General features: G+C 43.0%; 2 long non-coding RNA genes across 4 annotated transcripts in view; one reads left to right on the plus strand and one right to left on the minus strand.

The window, feature by feature from the left end:
• Positions 1–1,093: 1,093 nt before the first annotated feature.
• LOC105240117 lies at positions 1,094–15,158 on the plus strand. Of its 2 annotated transcripts, none has more exons than XR_004620837.1 (3): positions 1,094–2,062; positions 11,172–11,241; positions 15,035–15,158. It is a non-coding gene; the product is annotated as an uncharacterized LOC105240117 (long non-coding RNA). The 2 variants fall into 2 exon arrangements; XR_004620838.1 differs by having other exon boundaries at positions 1,094–1,331.
• Positions 15,159–19,552: 4,394 nt separating this feature from the next.
• Positions 19,553–22,940, minus strand: part of LOC117796378 — an 89,784-nt gene continuing 86,396 nt past the window's right edge. For both annotated transcript variants that reach the window (XR_004620840.1, XR_004620839.1), the window contains exon 3: positions 19,553–19,906. This is a non-coding gene — a long non-coding RNA (uncharacterized LOC117796378). The remainder of the gene's footprint in view (positions 19,907–22,940) is intronic.

Below are 22,940 nucleotides of genomic sequence, written 5' to 3' on the forward strand. Positions count from 1 at the left end.
GTAATGTATACAAAAAACAAAAACAAAAGTAAAACAAAAATACCAAGTGTGGGGGAGGATGTGGAAAAATTGGAACCTTTGTACCTTGCTGTTCGGAACATAAAATGTACAGCTGCTGTGGAAAACAATATGGTGGTTCCCTAAAAAAATTAAACATAAAATTACCAAAAAAGAAAAAAGATATAATGCAGAAAGGATTAAATTCTTGGTGAAACGAGGCCAGAGAACACCATACTGGACAGAGCAGAATGAGGATGAGAGTGATTACGTGGAACTTCAGACGAGGAAGTCAGGGAACAATTGTCATCTTGATCAGCTGGGACAATGCATGTAGAGAGACTAGGTTTGTCAGCCAGGCGCCACCTCCTGAGACACTGAGCCAGAGAGAGCAGCAAGTGCCCTCAGGCTCAGACAGGTGAGTGTGTGGACTCAAAAGACTGAAGAGATGGGGCCCTTCATTGTCAGAGGTAGCTAGAGACACCTCAAAGACCAGCTAGAGTTTCAAACTTCCTTGAAAGATGTCTTCTTCTGCCCCCACAATCACTGGAGAGAAACTCCTGCAATCTGAATTAATTTCACCAGTAAAACTAAGAAGCCAAGATAAGGAAAGAATTGCAATGTAAGAAGGGGGTTCACGGAGGAAGATAGATGACAGATAAATCATATGTTGTTAAGTTTCTATCGCTTTGATGTATCAAATATCAAGAACGTAAAAAAGTTATTTTTTGATTGATTGTAATTTAGACCAAAAATTACAGATGATCCCATCTGGGGAGGTGGTGAGGCACTAGGAAATGAAAAAAAAAAACATGAACATTCTCATTTTGTTGTCCGGGAGTTCATAAATGCTGATGAGCTCTAGTTATCATCAAAAACTAATTGTGCTTAAGGATTCATCTTAATAAATTTAAAAGTTCTGGTTAAACATAGTGGATGAAATACAAATATTTATTTTATTTTCATTTGCAAGGCTACTCAAATTTGCAAGGAAATTAAGCACACATACACGCGCACTTTAAACCAATCACAGCTAAGAGAATTGGAGAGGAAATGATAGCAAACGAGGCGTATAAAAAAGAGAGGAAAGAAAACAGTTGGGTATGTGGTAACTGACTCAATAGATCAAAGAAAACTGAATTTTATGCTTGAAGAGAGGGAATGTTGACAGGCAACAAGACAATGTGTGCAGAAGAAACCCAGACTGAGTTAAGAATTCAAGGTTCCTAGTATCTCTGAAGGTAAGAGTGAAGGGTGGAACTGAGCAAAGGAATCCCACAAAAAGACTGGATCAGGGGTGGTCAGACCCCCAAGTGTCTTACTGCGATCACTAGGTGAGTACTTTTAGCCCACCCGAAGAAGGTAAGACAGTAACCGGTTTTGAAGAAATTGAATCTGAGAAACTCTGCATTCCAGGGACATGAAGCCCAGCTGACAGATTAAATGACAGACTACACAACCAACTCTGGGACCCCTCCAACCCTGGCAGGAGGGTTACCATCCCCGCCTCACACCAGATAAGACACTGGAGAAAACTATCCCATCCAAGAGAAAGACCCACTCATGCGGTTGAGTCCAGCTGGTACCCACAGTATTCTGAGTACATTTTGAGTGTCTGGGTACCTTCTCTGGTTGAATGATGCCCATGACACATCAACTGCTGAATACTTTTAATACTACTTTTGGATCCCCCAGTAAATAATTGGTTCTACTCTAAGTTATCAGGAAGTCTGACAGTCAAGAAAACCCAGCCTCTTGCACAGAATGGTCAATCAACTATTTAGAGCCTCTTTCTTAAATATGACCAGCCAGCCACGGGTCACCAGCTATTGGAAGGAAGACCCCAACATGAATAGCAAAGACAAAAAGATTATAATAAATAAATGGAACTTGGAAGAAGCAAAGGGAATTCAGGGGGCAGAAGAAAACTTCAAAAAGTTATACTTTTAGAGAAATATAAAAAGATTTTTGTAGCTACGAGTGAAACAAGATCAGGATGCTATTCTTTTTTAAAAGAAACATCAGAAATATAAGAAAGGATTCTTTCTTCATGAACAGAAAAATTGTAAGTAAATAGAAAGATGAGGAACATAAAGTAGAAATTATATCAAAATGATAGAGGTGGAAAATAGAACAGAATGGGGGGGGACCAATTATAGGATCAATCCAGAAGGTCAGAGATCTGAATTAATATTTCAGGGAAAAATATAAACTGAAAGGAAAAAAATATCAATAAATTAATATAAGAAAATGTGTCATAATTGAAAAATTATACAGGTGAAAACCCTCAGAACGACAACAAATACCCCAGAGTAACAGTGCAGTGTGTCGAAACACGGGCTTTGCTGCCAAAGACGGGATCCTTACTGAACAGAGATAGTCAGGAGCTCAGCTGCTTTATGGGAAAGTAATTAGCGATGAGTCTTCCTGCCGTTCAGGATTTAATCAGTCATGAGACCACATCATGTCAATTTTTCATGAGCAGTTGAGTTGGAAAAACTGTTTTCTTGTGGTTCAAGGAAATATTGCTTTTAGATAAGAGGGCTGGTATTTTCCACTTTAAGACCGAATCACTTTTAGAACTCTCAACATCAAATGTTTAAGTCTGAAAACTCCTGACTGTCCCAGAGCAGTTACCCACTAACTGGCCCAAATAAGGCCTAGAATCTGTTTTTCTAACTGTCCAATTTGTACCCAGATTGAGAACCTTGAACACAGCTTCACCAAGAGCAGAACAATTCTTACCAAACATTCCTTGAGTACTCGCCACGCGAGCATAAACCTACATCAGCAGCAGAATTAGCAGGTTACAGGAAAAGAGAGATGAGCAAAGCAGTTGATTTGTCTAAAACTTTTTATGTGGAAAATTTCAAAAATGTGCAAAAGCAGAAAGAATAATATAATAAACCCCCACGTACACAGCTTCAACAATTTTCAACGCATGATCAATCTTATTTATACCCACAGCCAATTCTCTCTGCCCTCAGACCCAGTGGATTATTTCAAAACAAAACTGAGACATCACAACATTTTACCTGTAAATATATATTATACATAATATATAATTAGATATGCATATATGTGAAATATACATACATATGTACTTTAGAAAGAAAAACTCTGTCATAAACATAATAATTCATTATCATAACTAAATATAATTAACAGCCAGTCCATAATACTAACTAACCAAATCAGTGTTCGTATTTCCCCAATTGTCTAATAGTTTCATTTTCAATTTGCTGATCTGAACCAGAAACTATTTTCCCTTTGGTTGCCCTGCGGTATGGTATGTACAGAAAAGACAGGATAAATGTTTGATTCTTTCTCTTCATTTATTAGCTTTCAAATTTTTGAGTTGGTTACCCAACTCAAGAGAACCAATGTTTCTGGGGTTTGGGGGATTTTTTTGTTTGGCTGTTTGAGTGTGTATTTTAGAATCACTGTAGGTTTAAGCCTAATGGAGGTGTTTTAAGTCATTGCAGTTATTATTTTATCGATGCTCCAATTGTCCTCTCTTTGGCTACAGAAAGCCTTTCCTAGCTGGCTCAAGAGTATTTTAGACATAACCCCGAAAGTGATTGATAGCATCCTTGCTCTTTGGTAGCATAAATTATTCTAGGCTTATTGTTACACATTTCCTGCCCCAGATCTAGAATCAGTTCTCTTCCAAGAAACTCTGGTTCTTTTTAGGAGGGAATAGTATTGAGAGACCACAATCTGGGTTTTGAGCCTGGTTAATGAACATGTTCATTTTTACTGAGTTTGTCACTGTTTTCAGGTCTTTGCAGTGAGTAGAGCTAGGAAATCTGTAATTATTTTTTTTAAAGATTTTATTTATTTATTTGACAGAGATAGAGACAGCCAGCGAGAGAGGGAACACAAGCAGGGGGAGTGGGAGAGGAAGAAGCAGGCTCATAGCGGAGGAGCCTGATGTGGGGCTCGATCCCACAACGTCGGGATCACGCCCTGAGCCGAAGGCAGACGCCTAACCGCTGTGCCACCCAGGCGCCCCAGAAATCTGTAATTTTTTAATATTAAAACACATCAAAATATCAGTTGACAATTTTAAATTCCAGACTACAGGGTTTTTACTTAACATCCTCGATTTACATTTGAATTGCCTTCTTCCATTCCCCAAATTCTAATTCCCAACACAAACATAATTTCTCATTTGTTTTATCCCATAGTACATACAACAGTCTCAAAAAAATGAATAGAAGAAGGAAGGAAGGAAGGAAGGAAGGAAGGAAGGAAGGAAGGAAGGAAGGAAGGAAGGAAAGAAAGGAGGGGAGGAAAATAAGCCCAAACAGTAGCAATACTATCACCAACAATAAAATTAAGAAAAGGAGTTGACGAAATTTTTGACAATTTCTTAGAGCGTATCCATAGATAAATCCCTTTGTCACCTGAAATATTTCCTTTCTGTAAATAGGCCTCTAATCTGAGGCTCAGCTTCACTTGTGTCATTTTGCTCTCAATTTTTAGGGATTGCTTTGTCTTCTGATTAATTTTGTTTTATAACCACATTAAATATTTACAGGTTTTTGAATCCAAAACAAAAACAGAATATATTCAAAGATATCTAACTTGGAATTCTGTCCCCTCCACCTCATTTCCCCCCCTCTTATAAATGAGAGGGTTTTGTTTTTTTTAATATACCCGAATTTCTATTCAGATGACCTTCTCAGATAAATAGCAGGATGCCATACACACTTCTTTCCTCCATGTTTTTTTTTTAACTTAACAATTCTGGAGATCATTCCATAAACTTATTAATTTTTTGAAAAGTGTGTTTTTGTAGCCCAGGTGAGAAATTTGGCTATAAAACGGGAGTTTTGGAAGCAGCCGCTGGCAAAAGAAAGATTTAATCCTAATGTATTATAAAAAAAAAATGCAGATTGGAGCTTTGTAGTAAACCTTCATAAAATGACTCACCAAATTCACAGCATCGTGCTGGGAAAAATTAGAGTAGGTGGCTTTGCTTCTGAGAGGCATACACAGTGTACAATTTTACCCTGCAAAACGTTTTAGCTACTACAATTTTCTTTTGCTTTGCCTTTTTGAAAAGTAATGTTCCTTCCTATTTTAGCAGTACCATTTGCATTCCTATTATTCACTCCGAACTGGGATTTGCATTTTTATCTTTCCTTTGTTACTTGTTTTCATTCCAGCACTTCTCTTCGTGCTCTTTGCCTTTCCTCTATCTTGCCCTTAAATGGAGGCCTCATGCTATTGGAATGGAGCCATGAATTTCCTTGCCATCATGCCAGGCCTTGTCCCGATTTAATGATATAAGTTCCCTTGAACTATCGCCAACAAAGCTAGGACATCCCACACGCATTTGCTATGGAAACACCTTCATGACTAATGGTCTCTCAAATTAAGGCATTTTAAAATTGAAGCTAGAAGTGGTTTTCATTTAAAAAAAAAAAAAAGAAGAAGATATTCTGCTGCTGTGAAAAAAAATATAGCAATTCTCTAAAAGTTGTAAGTTGCCATGTCAGTATCCCAGCTTATCTGAGAGGTAGATCCTACAACCTCAATCCCAAGGTACAGAGATAAGAAAGCAAGATTTGTGCATACTCATCCATGTCTTGGAGCGAGCAGCCTCTGTTCCCTTCTGCCTGCTGCTTCTAAATTCAGGTGTTGGGCTTGTGCCAGGTTCTTTTCCTTAGAACAGACGTAGAGACATTTAAGAGCCCGTATGATTTGGTTGCTGCCAATACCACATCGTGTTCCCTTACTTTCCTCCCCTCTCACGTCATAATAGCAAATTACATAGACTTTTACAGACCCACCAGGCCATTTTGCCTTTGTTCAACCTATTGCCTTTGCTCAATAAATGATGGTTAACTAAATGATAGAATGAGTAAATGAACACGATCTGCTCTCCTAGGTGGGAAAGGGAGGCTACTCTACCCCCTCCATGCATGTTACATTGAAGTGTCTGTGTTTAGATTTCCTCTTTTTCATGTCTCGGAAAGGAATGGGGTTTTAATAGATAACTCTGATTTCTGACTTTGAAGAATAGCATAAAAATGGTGGACACTATAGACAGATGCAAGATTTTTGTTTTCACTTGGAAGAGGCCAAATGGGCTTTGCCGCTCTCTGTTCTTTTAACAAACCAATCTTTGAAAGCACTCAGAGAACCATACCAAGAATCCCCTTCAGGCCACACTGGGTTTTCCTGTAGGATGCCTCCTTGCCACCTGCCATCCTGTTCTTGCTTCTGCCACACCCTCTTCTGCCCCGTCCTGCTCATCGCCACCTTCTGTCCCTGCTCTCTGCCCCTAATCGAAGGCTGACCTGTCCTGCCAGTCGTGTCTACAGATCTCAGATGGTGAGTGGCTAATCTGATGAATTTGTCCCAATGAAGGAAGACTAGAAGGGTGGTTCCCTGGTTGATGATAAGAATCACCTAGATAAAATTATAGATGGCCAGGGCTTGTTCTTATGAATTTTTATTTAGTAGGTCTGGGTTTGACAAAGGATCTATCCTTTTTAAAGCACCTTCGTGATTCCAGTGACGAGGCATGTTGGGAAAGTGCCCAACGAGGAGCACAGTCCCAGGATGTACATTAAGCTCTCTAAGGAAAGCCATTCAAAACACACGCCCCTCTGCTGTTGTCTGTCTCCTAGATGGCAAATCAGTGACTGCAACACAGTGGAGGAGACAGAAGGGAAACACCTTTCTCTGTAGTCGACCAGCAGAAGTCACTGCTATTGGAGTTGTGCCTGCAGAATCTCCAGGTGCAATGAACTAATTTGGGGTCAGCTCCCTGACCACAGACATGACATGTTATTTTTTATTCCATGTCTGTCTTTGCTGTAGGTGCGATTTTTAGACACAAATTCACTGGAAGCTGATAAACATATTGTACAAAAAATCATCTCTCAGCCCTCCGGCCCCCTGTGGAAGGGGGGATGAGAAGTCTTAAATCCCAGCCCCTAGCACTGCGGATGGCTTCACTTTCACTGTTTTTCCTCAGTGTCAGGTTACTATCACACCTTCCCCAACAGCTCCCTTCCTTCCCTGACCATAGCTGCAAGGTTCAACAGAGCAGATTGCTGCTATGTGAAACAAATGACTTTTTTTTTTTTTTTGGAGACTTTTTTCCTCACTCACTAATACCCTCTGGGCTTCCAGTAAATTTAAGTTTGCCAAATATCCCAAAGGAATTAAAGACCTAATTTTAGAGCCGAGGGAAAGTGCATTCTCAAAGCAACTGGGAGTACCCATCCTTAACCGTAAGAGTGACAAAGGGGGAGCAGGAGTGGCCCATTTCCTCAGTCTCACAGGGCAGCATCTTTACGAAAAATGAACTTAGCTGTTAACAGCCTGTGGAGGGACCGCTATCTACCACATCACAGGCAGCAGAGAAGAACAGGATGTTATGAGTACAGCGTGAACCTCAGAGCTGGAGTCCAAACCGTGCTCGGGGCTTCCCAGGCCTGTGTTTACCTTGTTTGCTTCAGACTTTGAGAAAGAACTCTCCTGAGAATGGAGCAAGGCAGAACTGATAAACCTCCTTGTTTTTATTTTATTCATGAGAAGAGAGCCCACTCTGGCTTATAACAACGTATCACCAAAGTGGCCTGTGACTCCTCCTTGATTTTTTTTTTTTAAGATTTTATTTATTTATTTGTCAGAGAGAGAGAGAACACAAGCAGGGGGAGCGGCAGGCGGAGGGAGAAGCAGGCTCCCCGCTGAGCAAAGAGGCTGATGTGGGGCTCGGTCCCAGGACTTCAAGATCCTGACCTGGGCCAAAGGCAGACACTTAACTGACCGAGCCACCCAGGCACCCTTCCTCCTTGAGGAAGGAACCATGGTTTTTCTCCAGATCTGCTCATTTGCAGCCGAAGCAAGCCCCAGAGAAGTTGTGGTGTTGGCCCCAGGTCAGCTCCCCCCAGACTCTCCGACTGTAAAATGAACACGGTCGAGCTGCTTCTGCTAAACACTGTCGCGTCGTCAGAAAACAAAACAAAATAATAACGGGGCACTGACAAGGAAACTGAAGGTGAAGAAAGTTTAACCCCTAAATTTGGCCACGCTTCCTAAATACTCATTTATTATCCTCAGTGTATCCCTCTGCAAGTTGTAATTAAAAAGGAACCATCCACCAGCTGTCAGGCCTAACTTTCTTCAAGTACCGCTGCTCCTTTGGGAGTATGCTAATTCAGAGAATCGCATTTTAGATATATCTGGGTTTGAATAAAGATTTATTACACTTGCTGAGGGATCTTATGCAGGTTACTTACCCTTTCTGAGTCTCAATTTCCTTTCTTAAATAGAACAAATGTAAGAATTATTATTTTAAAAAAATATTAAAGATTTTATTTTTTATTTTATTCATGAGAGACAGAGACAGAGAGAGAGAGAGAGGCAGAAGCAGAGGGAGAAGCAGACTCCCCGTGGAGCAGGGAGCCCAACCTGGGACTTGATCCCAGGACCCTGGGATCAGGACCTGAGCTGAAGGCAGACACTTAACTGACTGAGCCACCCAGGCGCCCCAAAAGGAACTAATATAGGAATAAGAAATATAGGAATAAGAAAATGCACATATAGGATTTACACAGCGTCTGTGACTTCACAAGGGCTCCGTACTTATTATTCTTCAGCCAGTGTATCAGTCAGGACCCTACTGGTTTTAAGTGAAACAAACCCCACACAAACTGGCTTAAACAAAAAGGGAAAACGATTGCCACACACAGCTGAAAACTCCAGTGGCAAGTTTGGCTCAGGCACACGTGAAACTGGGGGCTCAGAGGAAGCCTCAGGACTCGATGATGCCCAAGCCCCATCCCCTCTGCCGTCTCCTGTCTTGGGGCTCTGCTGTGCCTTTGCCTTCATTCTTCTACAGGCTCCTTCCACAACATTTCCAAGCTCACATTCTTCCCGCTGAGAAATCGTGGTTGGAGAAATCTCTATCAAGAGCTCCCTCTTTGTATCTCATTGATGGGGTCTGCATGCGCATGATGGGACCACTCCCTGTGGCCTCAGAGAGAGACAGAACACTTGAAATTGAGCAGTCCTGAGTCACGTGTTCATCCTGGAGCCGCAGGGCGACGCCTGGCTCTCAGAAGCCATAGCAACGGAGAATGGGAGAAGGGGCTTCCCCACAAAGAGATGAAGGTGACTGTTACCCAAGAAAGGGAGCATGGATGCCGAGTAGAAATCTCTGCAGCCCCCTAATTAACTTCTCTCTTTTTTTTTTTAAGAATTTCTTTTTTAAGATTTTATTTATTTATTTGACAGAGATAGAGACAGCCAGAGAGAGAGGGAACACAAGCAGGGGGAGTGGGAGAGGAAGAAGCAGGCTCACAGCAGAGGAGCCTGATGTGGGGCTCGATCCCATAACGCTGGGATCACGCCCTGAGCCGAAGGCAGACGCTTAACCGCTGTGCCACCAAGGCGCCCCTTAACTTCTCTTTTCTTAAAGACACTTGCCAATAAATGGAAGATATGCAAACTTTGGGGCACCTGGATGGCTCAGTCCGTTAAGCATCTGCCTTCCAGCCTTGACTCAGGTCATGATCCCAGGGGCTCTGGGATCGAGCCCCATATCAGGCTTCCTGCTCAGCGGGTACTCTGCTTCTCCCTCTCCCTCTGCCCCTCTCCCCGTCTTGTTCTCACTCTCTCTCTCTCAAATAAATAAATACAATCTTTAACAAAATAAGAGACATGCAAACTTCACCTTCAAATTGAGACAGCCAGGTCGCAAAGGCAGAACAAGTTCTCCCAGACGCTTCCTAAGGTGGAAGAAATAGGCATGCCAGACTCGCGATCTCTCAAGACACTGAGTTGCCAGAGGTCCCTCAGAGGCCATTCCAGGAGTGGAAACGCTGGTGATGTCAAACTAAGCATGACCTAGGGACTGGCTTTTCTTGGTCACCATGTATGGTTCTGGCATTTTTCAATCAGCTCCAAATCATTTGAATCTTAACATGTTTTATCTGTGTACTTCATGTTGAAAAGAAATTTGTCAATACGGTACCTTTTTATGTGGCCCTAATTAAATCTCACTCAGAAATAACGTCTCCTCATCCAAGCATCCCTTCTTCCTAGTAGTTCATCATTTAGTAAATAAAGAGGTGTGCTAACGATGTCCTCGGGTTCCTAACATACTTGCCAAAACTAATTACAGCTTTTTTTAAAATTTAAGACGAACTTGGATGGCATATTTCTTCTTATAAATACAGTTTGTATATGGTTACAGAAAAGCTGGAAGATACAAATAAGCACAGAGAGAGACTGTAATATCCTCCCCCAAGAAGCTGTTGTCAGCATCCTCAAGCTCCGTTACCTATAATGGGGTCCCAACACGCCACCCCAAAATATGGCATCCTGGCCAATCAAATATTTCAAGCTGAAGAAGTCTGAGAAAACAGTAAAAGTAGGAAACTCACTCTGACCTTTTCCCCTGCACCCTTTTTCCCCTGAAACAGGCCATAAAATCCTCACGTGAGAGGTGCTCTCCCTACACCACGAGGAAAAGAGCACCTTATCTCAGGAGACAAAGGGACACCAAGAAGAATCCAAACAAACAGGCCTTGCTACATTTTCCCCAGTTGACTACACCTGCCTCATACTTCTTTTTTTTTTTTTTAAAGATTTTATTTATTTATTTATTTGACAGAGAGAGACAGCCAGTGAGAGAGGGAACACAAGCAGGGGGAGTGGGAGAGGAAGACGCAGGCTCCTAGCAGAGGAGCCTGATGTGGGGTTCGATCCCAGGACTCCAGGATCATGCCCTGAGCCAAAGGCAGATGCTTAATGACTGCGCCACCCAGGCGCCCCCTGCCTCATACTTCTTAACTTACCCTATTATTCTGCAAATGTGCACACTTCATCAAACTTAGCGTAAACTACTCAGGTCTAATGGTTTCTTTGGATCTTCATTTCCTTTAGAAGTCTCTCATGCCATGGAAAACTTACATTAAATAAATGTTTGTGTTTTCTCCTGGTAATCTATGTTAATTTAATTTTCAGACCCAGCCAAGGATCTTAAGAGAGTCAAGAAAAACTTTGTCCTTCCCAAACAAAACAAAACAAACAAAACAACAAAAAATGTTAAACAAAAATGATTTTTAGCCTTTTATACCTGCTCCTTCCACGAGTCCCTACATCAGAATTGTTAAATATTATTTCTACTGTTTACTATATTAAAGGTCCTTCACCTTTGGACGGGAGACAAGTTTATGCTGAAATCCCCTGATATTACATGAAAAGGTGAAGCATGTAAGTATTTTTCTGGGGACATGGCTGATAGCTTCCATCAAGTTATCTGGGATATCTACCATCTAAAACAAGAAATCCACTGTTTTAGACCCTCATTTTAAATGGTGGGACTAGATAATCAGGCAGAGAAAGAGACATACCAATAGACATGATGATTTATTTAACGAAATCCTTCTTATTGAACAGGTAGGTCCGTTCCGGGTTTGGGCTGTTACAAAGGACACCCAGTCAATGTAACTGCTGCTTTAAAGTTTAACCACAGAACTATTTCCCCATGATGCTGCAGTATGTGAAGTTGCTGAGAATTTTTTAAAGTGTGGAGTAACCCAGACCGACAAATTGCCAAGCTCGTGGAAGGTGGCTTTTCACTTAGTTGAACCCGCATTGTTCAGACACCACAGCTTAACGCCCTAGAACAGTCCGGTGAGAGAGCCCACCTCCAAGAAACACCAGCTGTGTGGGGGCAGAGCAACACTTCCTGCCTTTGTCTGGGGTTCTGAGGGACAAAGACCTGCCTGTCATTCTGGGGCAGAGTTGCAGCGCCATTTGTTTACCTTTCTGGAAGACACTGGGCAAGCCCAGGCAGAGCCCCAGGGCACACTGCACCTTGGTCACTGACTGAGCAACTTAGCGGCTGATTCCCTTTGGGGAATTGGGATGATCTGAGCACTGGGGGCCTGCCAATGGGAAATTCACACACATGAAAGCAACAGGCCTCCCTCTAGCAGTTTCAAGAGGCTAGAGGAGGGAGGGGAAGGACAAGTAAATAAGCAAGAAGGTGGAGGTAAATAAGGGGTTCCACTGAGTTTGGCTCATATGTCTGAAGAGATTCAAACCAGTGTTTTAACATCTAGGCACTGGAAGTTAGGGGAGCAAGGCTGTTCTCTGAATTCAGATGTATTTTCTTCTAGGGGTCTTATGAAGGTCTTTACTAAAACCGCTTTAATCATCCAAAAATAAATATTGATTGGGTCTGTGTGTGTTTATAAAAGCATATCTGGTCTGGGAGATGTAGGACAATCTAGATCATCCCAGAGGACAAAAAAATCAGAGGGTGCCAATCTCCACATTTTCAAGGACTGACAATACTGTTGCCGTTGTTAGTGTTGCCGTTGTTAGTGTCGTGCACAAAGCAGGTACAGGGCTGTATTCAGCACCAAAGTCCCCCTAGAGCAGAGGAATGCAACTACCAAGGTGTTTATTGATAATTTATCATCTGGAGCTGAGCTCCTAAGAATTTGCCTTTTTTGAAAATTGTGGGTAAGTTTAATTTAGACTTTCAAATGACATTCTCATGATTTCAGTTTTCCCCATAGAGAAACTCCAGCACCATCCATGTCTGAAGTCACCTCCAAATGCATGAAATACCAGGGATGACCCCCCCACCAGGTCTGATATTTCCCTGGTGAGGACTTTGGCTCAAACTCCCTTGCAGCCGAGTTGCTATACAGCCTCCAGATTGCAATCTCTCTAGCAAATAGTGATGCAAAGGTTTTTGCAAAAGCCCTTCCAGCAACACACCTAGACTAACCTTCCTAATAGCACTTTTGTTAGAAGCCCAGCATGTGTTATCACGCCTTCACAGATGGAGAAAGGAAAACACAAAAAGATTAAACAGCCTATCTAAGATGACCTAGCAAGTCCTCACCAAGCGCATGACTCCTGACAACATGTGACACACAAATGCTCTAACAACTCAAACTCAGCCTTGTTTCTGTGCAGAAAAATACAGAGTCCTTTACTGGCCCCAAAGACCTCGCAATGCTATCAAGACGGCAAATTCAATCAGGCCCTCATTATCTAGATCCAAATCAGGCCTGACAGAGTCTTCATTCGATCTAAAAATCCTGCCTGTTGGAATTCTGGGTCCCCTGACTTGTACATGTCACCGTAAATTGGCTGTTCTAGAGTCAGGAAGGGCTCCAACAAAGTGCTTACAGACGATGGTCATCGCGTATGAAATAAAAAACCGGTTTTATTAGAAAAAATGAATAATTATAACAAGATAGTGCAGCAGTGGCAAGATCTCATCAAAGAAAGTCTCTAGAATGGCCTAGAAATGGGCAAATGATAACCCAGTTATTTAAACAAACTGACCAAAAAATAAAAAGAAAAGAAAATTATGAAGACATTATCCCAATCCCATCATGGAAACGAATGTAAACTTCTCTTTTGAAGCTGAATTTCATGTCAGCTAAGTTCCATTTCATATTATTTTACGTCCCAGGTCAGAAAATGGCACCTTCCATACCTGAAAGAACTCATCTAACCCCAGACAAGCCGTTTTTCTTCCCCCCCCCCCCCCCCCCCCCCCCCAACANCATGGAAACGAATGTAAACTTCTCTTTTGAAGCTGAATTTCATGTCAGCTAAGTTCCATTTCATATTATTTTACGTCCCAGGTCAGAAAATGGCACCTTCCATACCTGAAAGAACTCAGGGGCACGCCACCTCCCCCCCCCCCCCCCCCGCCCCACCAATGGAATCAAACTCTGTCACTTTTTTCAAATGTGGTGCCAGTGAGACCAGCCCTTCAGGTAAGCAGAGCCAATGGCCATTGAGTTAATGTGACTTCAGAGGAGCCAAAAAGCCTACCCGCCAAGCTCCCACCGTTAAAGTCACTCCGATGAATGGGCGTTGCATTTCCAAAAAGGCTCCTGTCGCAGATACTAACGTAGGCCTAGCACAGTGCCCTGGTCATCAGAGCCACTCGATGCTTATTGAATGAATGAAAGAAAGATTGTTACCCAAGAAGGATAATATGCTGTGATTATATTGGTTAGAATCTATGCCAAAAATATAAAAGTATCTGGAACGTATTAACTTGTTTGCTTGCACTGTGCGTGATTGCGAAGTCCGTCTTCAGATCGACCATCTGCTAACCAGCTCCAGCTAGTGCTTAAAGAAATGTAACCCTGGAGAGGAAAGCAGGCAGCCGAGGCAGCGGGCTACGGGAGTCAGGGGCTGGAAGGAGGCTGAGCTTTGGTACGGGGAGGTGAAACCCAGTGGGTAAGCTTAGGGTCCGTGCAGCAGCAGGGAACCGAGGCCCACTCTGTTGTCCTGTGGACCTGGCTGAAGAGTTTCTCCATCATCGAGATGCACCACCGATTAGTGATTTTCACACAAGGTCAGGAGTTCAAACCCCTGCCCTCCTGCTTCCTAGATGTATGACTTAGGACCCCGTACATAACCTACGTTGCTCTGAAATGAGCATAATAACTTTCCTTGAGCCACTGGGAGGATTAAGTAAGATAATACCTATAAAGCCCTTAAAAGAATGGCCTGCCTGGCCTAGGAAGCCTTCAGTTCCTGGTCGTTATTAGTATTTTCAGTAATTAGTCCACCATCTACCATCTGTAGAGTAAGATATGGGGAGTGGGCAATTTGCTTCCTACCATTGCAACTTCTACAAACAGAAGCTAGGTGAGCTGGCAAACGGCCTCAGCACCTGTCACCTGCAGTCGGTACACACCCATGCGCTTGAAAGAGAGCCGTGCATTTGCATTTATGTTCCTTATTAAATGGGCAAAGTCCCGGCCTCAGTTGCTCAACAGAAGAAATAGAGAATAGTAGTATTTTCTCCTGTTGCTGAGGAAAGGAGTTAGATGAATTCAACCCCAAATAGAGTCCAGAACAGTGTCAAGCAGATAAAAAGTGTACTTATTATTATTTCATGTGTGTGTGTGTGTTTGTCACATTTTTCTAGGAATGAGTACAACATTGAAAACTCATTTTCAATTAAAAACAAAATCTACTGACGCGTGGACATTTTCTGTTCTTAATTCTTTCACAGGGTGGAACACAGCCATGACTAGAGGGAAAGGTGACGGAGACGCTGACCACCCGCACCGCCCCCACCCCTGCTCTGCCTTCTCCCTGAACTGGTCTGAGTGATAAATCCGTGCCCCAACTGTGGCTGTGTGGTGAAGCCGTGTTTCAAGCTGCGGTGGTGGCGATTAAGGTCACCTAAAAAGCTTATGAAAAACCTTATGCTCAGGCTTGTAGCATAGGGCGAGACAGGGTCCCCAAGTTTGCAGTGCTCGCTTCCCAGGCCGCCCTCAGCATCAGTCTAGAATCACGAACTGCCTCCATCCTCAACGCCTTCATGGCCCTTGAAGGCAAGAGATTAACATGCCCGTTTATTTCCAAATCAGTAAAATGGACTGGTGCTTTCCAACTCTGGGGAATGCAGAAGGGAAGGGGGCCATAAGCAAAGGAAACAAGTTTGGAGTTTTTTGTGTCTGAATTTCAGAGTCAGTTTCCTGCATAGAATGTTGCTATTTCCTTTCTTCTTCTTACAGAGGCTCCCTCATCTAGTGTGTCCAGCTTTGAAAACGCAAAATGATTATTTGCAGCATGGTTTCTGTAAAGGAAATAGACACCTATGTGTCTATAAGATGTTGGGGGTGGGCGATCTACTCTAACCCTACCACTTCCACAAATACGCCACAGATAAGTCGTGTCACTGTCTCAGCAGCTGTGGGCCCGGCTCAGTGCGCGTGTGTCTGTCCGGGAGAGATAGACGATTGTGCGGTACGTTCCAACTCCTCAGTACCGTCCCCAAGTTAAGGAAAGGGCAGTGCCCTGCAATAAGGACAGCAGAGAGAGGTCTGCTCATTGATATGCAAACGACAATAGCAGGCATTCTGCTGTGTTTAAGGAATCCCGTGACTGGTGTGACCACAAGCAGGTTATTAAAGTGAAACAAGGCTATTTTGTCCATTATGAAAAGCCCTGCCCTGTCCCAGTGAGTGGCACATTCAGGGTTATTTACATTTCAACGGACAACCAACAATAAATCAATATAAGTACTCTTTCAAATCCATTTTCTTTCTCCAAGAACAATAGCTGTTCAAAATCATGGGGTTAAGCAAGAATCTGAATCAAGTAGCAGTCATAAAAAATCCAGCATCTGGCCAATCCTATGTCTGTTAAATCATTCATAAGTAAAGCCCCTCAAAGCGCTGGAGTAAAGAGAAATCTCGATGTGCAGCCCTAGAAATTGAGGTCCACCTCTAAATAATAACAGTAATAGCGAGTAGCTCCACGTGTCGTGTCATGTGTTTACATGGATTTACCATGTGATGGAAAACGCTGTATGCCGGTCCGTATTACTGAAACAGGTGCACTGCGTGTGTCACATCACCTAATCCTCACAGTGACCCTGGGAGGCGCGGACCATTCTCTTCCTCATTTTACAGATAAACTGTGGCTGAAAGGGGTTCTGTAATTGTCCAAGACCAGAAACCCAGGATGTGAAAGACCCAGGTTTCTCATCCTACCTGCACTGGAGCGGGGCTCTTACCAGCCATCCTGTTCAAGAGATGCAGAGAGAGAATGGGACGGCAGCTAGTAAAATATCCTGGGCACTTAGAATATTTTGCCCAAGTTTGACCAGAGATAAAAAGCTGTAGTTCAGTCTGTGAGAATACTATTAACTTTGATTTAAAAATCGTTGGGAAGGCACAACTTACCTATAATAAATTCTACCATTCATTCAGTTTTACATCCAAAAAATAATTATTGAGACTTTAGTAAGTGTGAGGTGCATGCCAGCCCCTGAGGCTAGCGCAGTGAACCAGACAGATAGAGCCCTGACTTCATTTAATTTACAGTCCTTTGGGGGGAAAGAGATATTTGAAAATCATCTTTCATTACAATTGTGACAAGTATGCAGAAGGAAAAGGCCTCAATGCAAGGAAAACAGATAAACGGAAGACCCAGACTAGTCCGGGAAAGTCAGAAAAGGCCTTTCTGAAGAGGGAACAGTTAAGAGGCTTGGAGACTAGATAAGAGTAAGCCAGATATAAGATCAGTGCAAGGAAGGGGTGGGGGTGGGGAGGGTATCAGGATGCTTTAAGTTGTCTGCAAGTCAAATAAAACCCACTGCAAATTTGCTTACAACACTAAAGGGTATTTATTGGTACAGTTTCAGGCACAGTTTGACCAAGATTCTGGTTTTCATTTCTCTAAGAGTCTCACTGCCCTACCAAATTTTATGTTTGCTGAGGTCACTTAGTTTCTATCATGACAATGCCTACCAATGACAGTTTATTTGCTCATAGTCACAGAAAGAAAGAGTTCCTTCTTGATGCTAATTAGGCAACCCAAATCAATCCTTCTAACTAGTGGATGCCTCTGCCTGACTTCCGTCTTGGTTATCTGCACTGTTCATTTTGGTAAGGAAAATGGGATTTGTGTAACCTTGGCCCTTAGGGGTGGGTCCATTCCATCCAAATCATATGGCCACTAAACATAGATGGGATAAACATGGAGGAGGCAACCACAATTTCAGTTCCAGACAGAGAGCTATTCTAATCAAAGATAGAAGCTGTGTGGAGACCCTTAGGTGGTTAGATGAAATGTTGGAGGATCTAAGTCCCATGTGAAAGACAGAAAATGAAGAGGAGATAGGCAGGAGGGAGACAAGATTGTACAGTCAGGGAGGGGCCAAGTCAGGTGGGGCCTTGAGGGTCATGTTAAAAATTTGGGGCCTGTTCCAAAGGTTAATGGAGAGTTACTGTTTCTTGCGATGATCAAACTTACATATTGAAACCATTCTTGTACAGAAGAAAGATTTCATCAAAAATATGTGTGTGTATCTGATACATTCATGTATATACATAGACTACGTCTGAAAAATATACAATAAATCAGTAAATGTGGTTGCTCATAGGAAGGAGTCCTTGGAAACCAGAGAATGACCTAATACAGACACTTTTCATTGCATGCACTGTTGAGCTTGTCTTCCTCTTTTTTTTTTTTTAAGATATTCCTACCTTGTTTTTATATTTAAAAAATACCAAGTTAATTGTTTTCAGTGAATACTCTGTCCACCGCATGGAGAGAAAAATCAGAGACAGGGAAGAGGGCGAGGAGATGAGGCAGGGGCAGCAGTCGCTTGGCTTCTGATGGGACAGGAACAGGTCACCTGCGGCTGAAGCTCCTACCCTTCTCCACCGCCATAGCTAAGCCTTCTGTCCCCACCGAAGCGACACAGGGGCAGGACAGAGTGAAATGGCTGCAGAGCCAGTTACTTCTGAGCGTGAGATACAATAGGGGGAGGAGGCTTGAGAAAGGGCCAGAAGCCAGGAATGGTTGTAAGAGGATGATGGGGGCATGGGGAAAGGGACCAAGTTTGTATGTGTGCAGAGGCACAAACTTACTGGACTTACCTGAGCTACTGATATCCCCAGCTGTATAATGATGCAAATGTAACACCTCTGAAAATGAGACTCTGCATCTGAGTCGAACTCCTGGGGTTCCAGATGGCGGAACGGGAGCCTGGAAACCTCTCCAGGAGGCAGCCCACACCCAGCTAGAAAATGGGAAGCTGCAGCCTACTCCCACCCGGCAGCCTGACCTCATCTTCATGCTGGGTCAGGTGGAACTGAGTAGAATGCAATGTGTCCACCTTGCTGGCACAAGTAAATAGTGAAATTATTATCAAAGGTACAAATGAATGTCAGCGGCAATTTTAGTGATAACTGCACACAATTAGCAAAATATTAGCAAAATGTAAAATGGATTTTGAGAGAACACAAACATTCAATCCATGGCAACAGGGAACTGTTTGTATCATGCTTCTATCTCGCTGCATTTAATCCGTCCCATGTCACAATTCACGTCCTCCGTAAAGTCCCATTCTTATCCTTTACATTGGTTGTAATCACACCTTTGACTCTCTCATCATTTTGTGATACTCCCCTAATCTCATTTATGGGTACACTAGAGCATAGTGGAAATGAGCGAGCCATCTGGAAAATTGAGTTTACACTTTTGGTCTCCCATTTACTGCCTTTCCTAGCTGTGTGACCTTGGAGAGTTTATTTAACATTTCTGTGAATCCACTTCTTCATCTGTAAAATGGGGACAGTCATGTCATGACTTTACAGTGTGGTTATGAGGAATGGATGGGTTAATACGGATGGCTGGATGTAATATATATACGTATGTTTGTATATATACATATATATCGGTGTGGGGCACATCATAAGCTGTAGGTGGGAATTGGTTATTGTTACCATTACAACTACGCACAATAGTTATTGGTATATTTGTCGTATCTTTTATTTAGATCATATGTATTTCAAATTATCTGATGGACTTAAGATTCTTTTTGTAACATAATTAGTCATCTAGCATACCATGTGACAAACAATCCCAAAACTTACCAGTTTAAAACAACAAACATGTATTATCTCACAGTTCTTTTTTTCAAAGATTTTATTTATTCATTTAGAGAGAGAGAGGGAGAGAGAGCACAAGCAGGGGGAGCCCCAAGCAGAGGGAGAGGGAGAAGCAGGCTTCCCACTGAGCAGGAAACCCAATGTGGGACTCGATCCCAGGACCCTGGGATCATGACCTGAGCTGAAGGCAGACACTTAACTGACTGAGCCACCCAGGTGCCCCTATCTCACAGTTTCTGTGAGTCAGAAATCTGAGTATGGCTGAGTCTCCCAGGAGGCCACAACTGAGGCGACCACAGGGCAGCAGTCATCTCAAGGCTCAACGAGGGAAGGATCCACTCCCAAGCTCACTCAGATGACTGTGGGCAGCCACAGGTCTCCGCTGGACAGTGTCTGGAGACATCAGTTCTCTGCTGTGTGGGTCTCACCATAGGGAGCTCAGAACATGGCAGCTGGCTTCCCCCAGAGCAAGGGCTCTGAAAGAGAGAGAACAAAACAGAATCACAGGTTTTAGCAGCCTAATCTCAGAAGTGACAACCCATCACTTCTGCTATTTTCTGCCTGTTCAAAGTGAGTCAATATGTCCAGTCTACACTGAAGAGGAAGGGATTACACGAGGACATGAATACGACGAGGTGGAGGTCACAGGACCCCATCTTAGAGGCTGCCTCCCACACATAGTAAGAAAGAGGAAAATGTGCGTCTGTGGAATGTGCCAACCTTACTGGGTAACCTTCGTCGTTCTGAAAGGCCATCATCTAACTGACTGAGCAGGAGAACTACATAGGTAAATTACGTCTAAGAGAACCACTCGGTGATTGTTTTATTTATTTAATAAACACTGGCCGATCCCCACTTTTATGTCAGACACTGTGTGAAAAATGAAGGATACTAAGATTTTAAAAAAAATAAATTTTAAAGCTGGATAAGATCTGGCCCAACTTTCTCACTGAACGAATAAGGAATTTGAGGCCCAGAGCAGACAGACTAGTTGTCTCGAGTCACACAGTAACACAACCACTGCCAGGACCCAAACTTCCCGATGGGGCCCTTTCTCCTCTGAGGGGAATACGGGACTTCCCTGCGGCACCGTCCTGTGCAGGCAATCCCCCCACTTCTGCGACTATGAAGAAAGACTATAAAAAAGAACTGAATCAATGGGACATTCATTATCTTTAAATGCATCTAGATTTTTTTTTTTAAAGATTTAACTTACTCATTTGTCAGAGAGAGAAAGAGAGAGAGAGAGCGCTCGCACAAGCAGGAGGAGTGGCAGGGCAGAGGGAGAAGCAGGCTCTCTGCTGAGCAAGGAGCCTAAAGTGGGGCTCGATCCCAAGGTCCTGGGATCACGACCAGAGCTGAAGGCAGATGCTTAGCCGACTGAGCCACTCAGGCGTCCCTAAATGCATGTAGTTTTATTAAATCCAGTCCCTCATATTAGGACACTCTTTAAATAAAGACAAACTATAATCCCTAAAGTTCCTACATGCCTAACAGATTTTTATGGGCTCCATTCTTCCGGTTCCCCCTGTTGTTCTTTGTGCTGACGTCGCGTTTAAGCTTCCACACACCACCTGACAGAGACAAGGACTTAGACATCACCCGAGCCAGACAAGCTCAGAGAGACAGCCGAGTGCCATGCGGCTGGGGACGGGACACTACTTGCCCTCAAACCATGCAAGCAACAGTTCTCTCCTTTTGCCTCCCGATTAAGGCTGATGTTTATTTGTCTCTTTGTTTGTCTTGCCTTCAACCAGAAAGCACTGCTTACATGTGTCAGACTCAACAAGGCCACTTTCCCCTTCTGGAAAAATAAAATAACCTCTGCCCTAGTCATGCCTGGGAATGGAATGCACTTCAAGAGGCAAATACAAGAATTTTATGTGATATAAATAGACTCCATCAATTCAAGGAGCGGGTGTGGAAACGGAAACATTGACAGGTAATTATCAAAAGTACCTTAGAAAAGCAAGTTTCTGTGGACAATAGCCGCAATTTATTATTATTATTGTTGCTAGCCTCCCTGATGTTCTCCATTTATGATTCGAGTAATCTTGTCTCTTTTGATGAATGCACCTTTTGTTTTTCATTAAGGTGTCAATGCATTAGACAAAAGGCCTGCTGAGCACGACAAAACTCATGGTCACCTGACAGGGGAAAACAGGACTTTAAACCTGGGAGTCAAAACACAATTGTCCCTGCAGGGTGAGAAGGCATAAGTACAAAACCACGTGTACGCACGCATGCGCCCACGCACGTACGCACGCACACACACAAACGTTGCCCTGGACAGTCCTGGAGATGATGTTAGGAATCTTTTAGCCAGGTCAAAGTGGTGTATGTCAGGTGTGACAGCTCCAGACCACGCGTAACTGACACCAGCCACCTCCGCGCCTACTGACATCTTTATATCTTACTTGGTTGTGATTTGGCTGAATCCCTAGACCAATCTGAAAGGATTAAGACTCTCCCTCCTTCAAAAATCCTCAGGCCCCTTCCGCTCACTGGAGATCCCGAGCTATACGTGGTGGGCCTTAAAGCATTATTTACTCCTAGACAGTCTGCTCCAATGCTCCAAAGCGGCTACTTTTCAAACCCTTCCCAGCTCCTATGGGGGGAGGGGAGTGGAGGAGGAAGTAGTCTAGCTGTCAGTCAATAGGGTAACAGATAGGAGCAAAGGGGACCCAGGGTTGGGTGTTTAGGCAAGCATTTCAATAGGTTCTTAACTAGTCAATCCCCTGGGATATGTGGATTTTTTTTTATAGGTCTAGTATCCTGGGCCAGTGACACAATCTTGGAGAGTTGTCAAGAGCTAATAACCTTTCACAATAATATCCTCGACGGGGAAGGGGAAATGGGATTTTCCAGGGCTCAAGGCTGAATGATTGTAAAAAATTTTTTTTAAAAATAGCAATTCAAAAAACACTTAGAATCAGAAGAAAAGAGAAAGCAAATCAAACTCCCGCCACTCCCAACACAGAAATAATGTTAAGCCTACCTGCTACAAAGAAAAGAAACTTTTCAAAGGAAAGCTCAGAATCTAAAAGGTATGCAGAACATTAATTTTGAGGCAATTAGAAAAAGCTATTTTCTATTCATCAAAAATCAAAAGTATGTATATTCTGGATAAAGATTTGGCTACCAATTAATAAATTCATAAATACCCATGGAGTCTGAAACATGCCGTCCGTATTATGTGGCACTGTGAAACCTACTGGGTCCTAAGAGAAATCATAAAAGTGGATCGTAAAAGAAGCTATTTTTTCCCCTGCGCAACCTCCACTCCCATCCCTGTGTACTCACTCAAGAAAATATTTTAAAATAAAGAGTGAAACGAGAAATCGTATCCACTGCAATATTCCAGCTTTGTTTCTGTTCTTTTGTTCATTCATTCACTGGCTAAGCACTCACAGGGCTTCCCCTTTGGCTAGGCACTGCAATAGGAAATAAAAAATGAGCGAGTTACACAGCCCCTACTCAGAGGATCTCCCCTCTTGGTGAGAGTGACAC

Source organism: Ailuropoda melanoleuca, chromosome 15 (assembly GCF_002007445.2).
Source record: "Ailuropoda melanoleuca isolate Jingjing chromosome 15, ASM200744v2, whole genome shotgun sequence".
NCBI classification, from domain to species: Eukaryota; Metazoa; Chordata; class Mammalia; order Carnivora; family Ursidae; genus Ailuropoda; species Ailuropoda melanoleuca.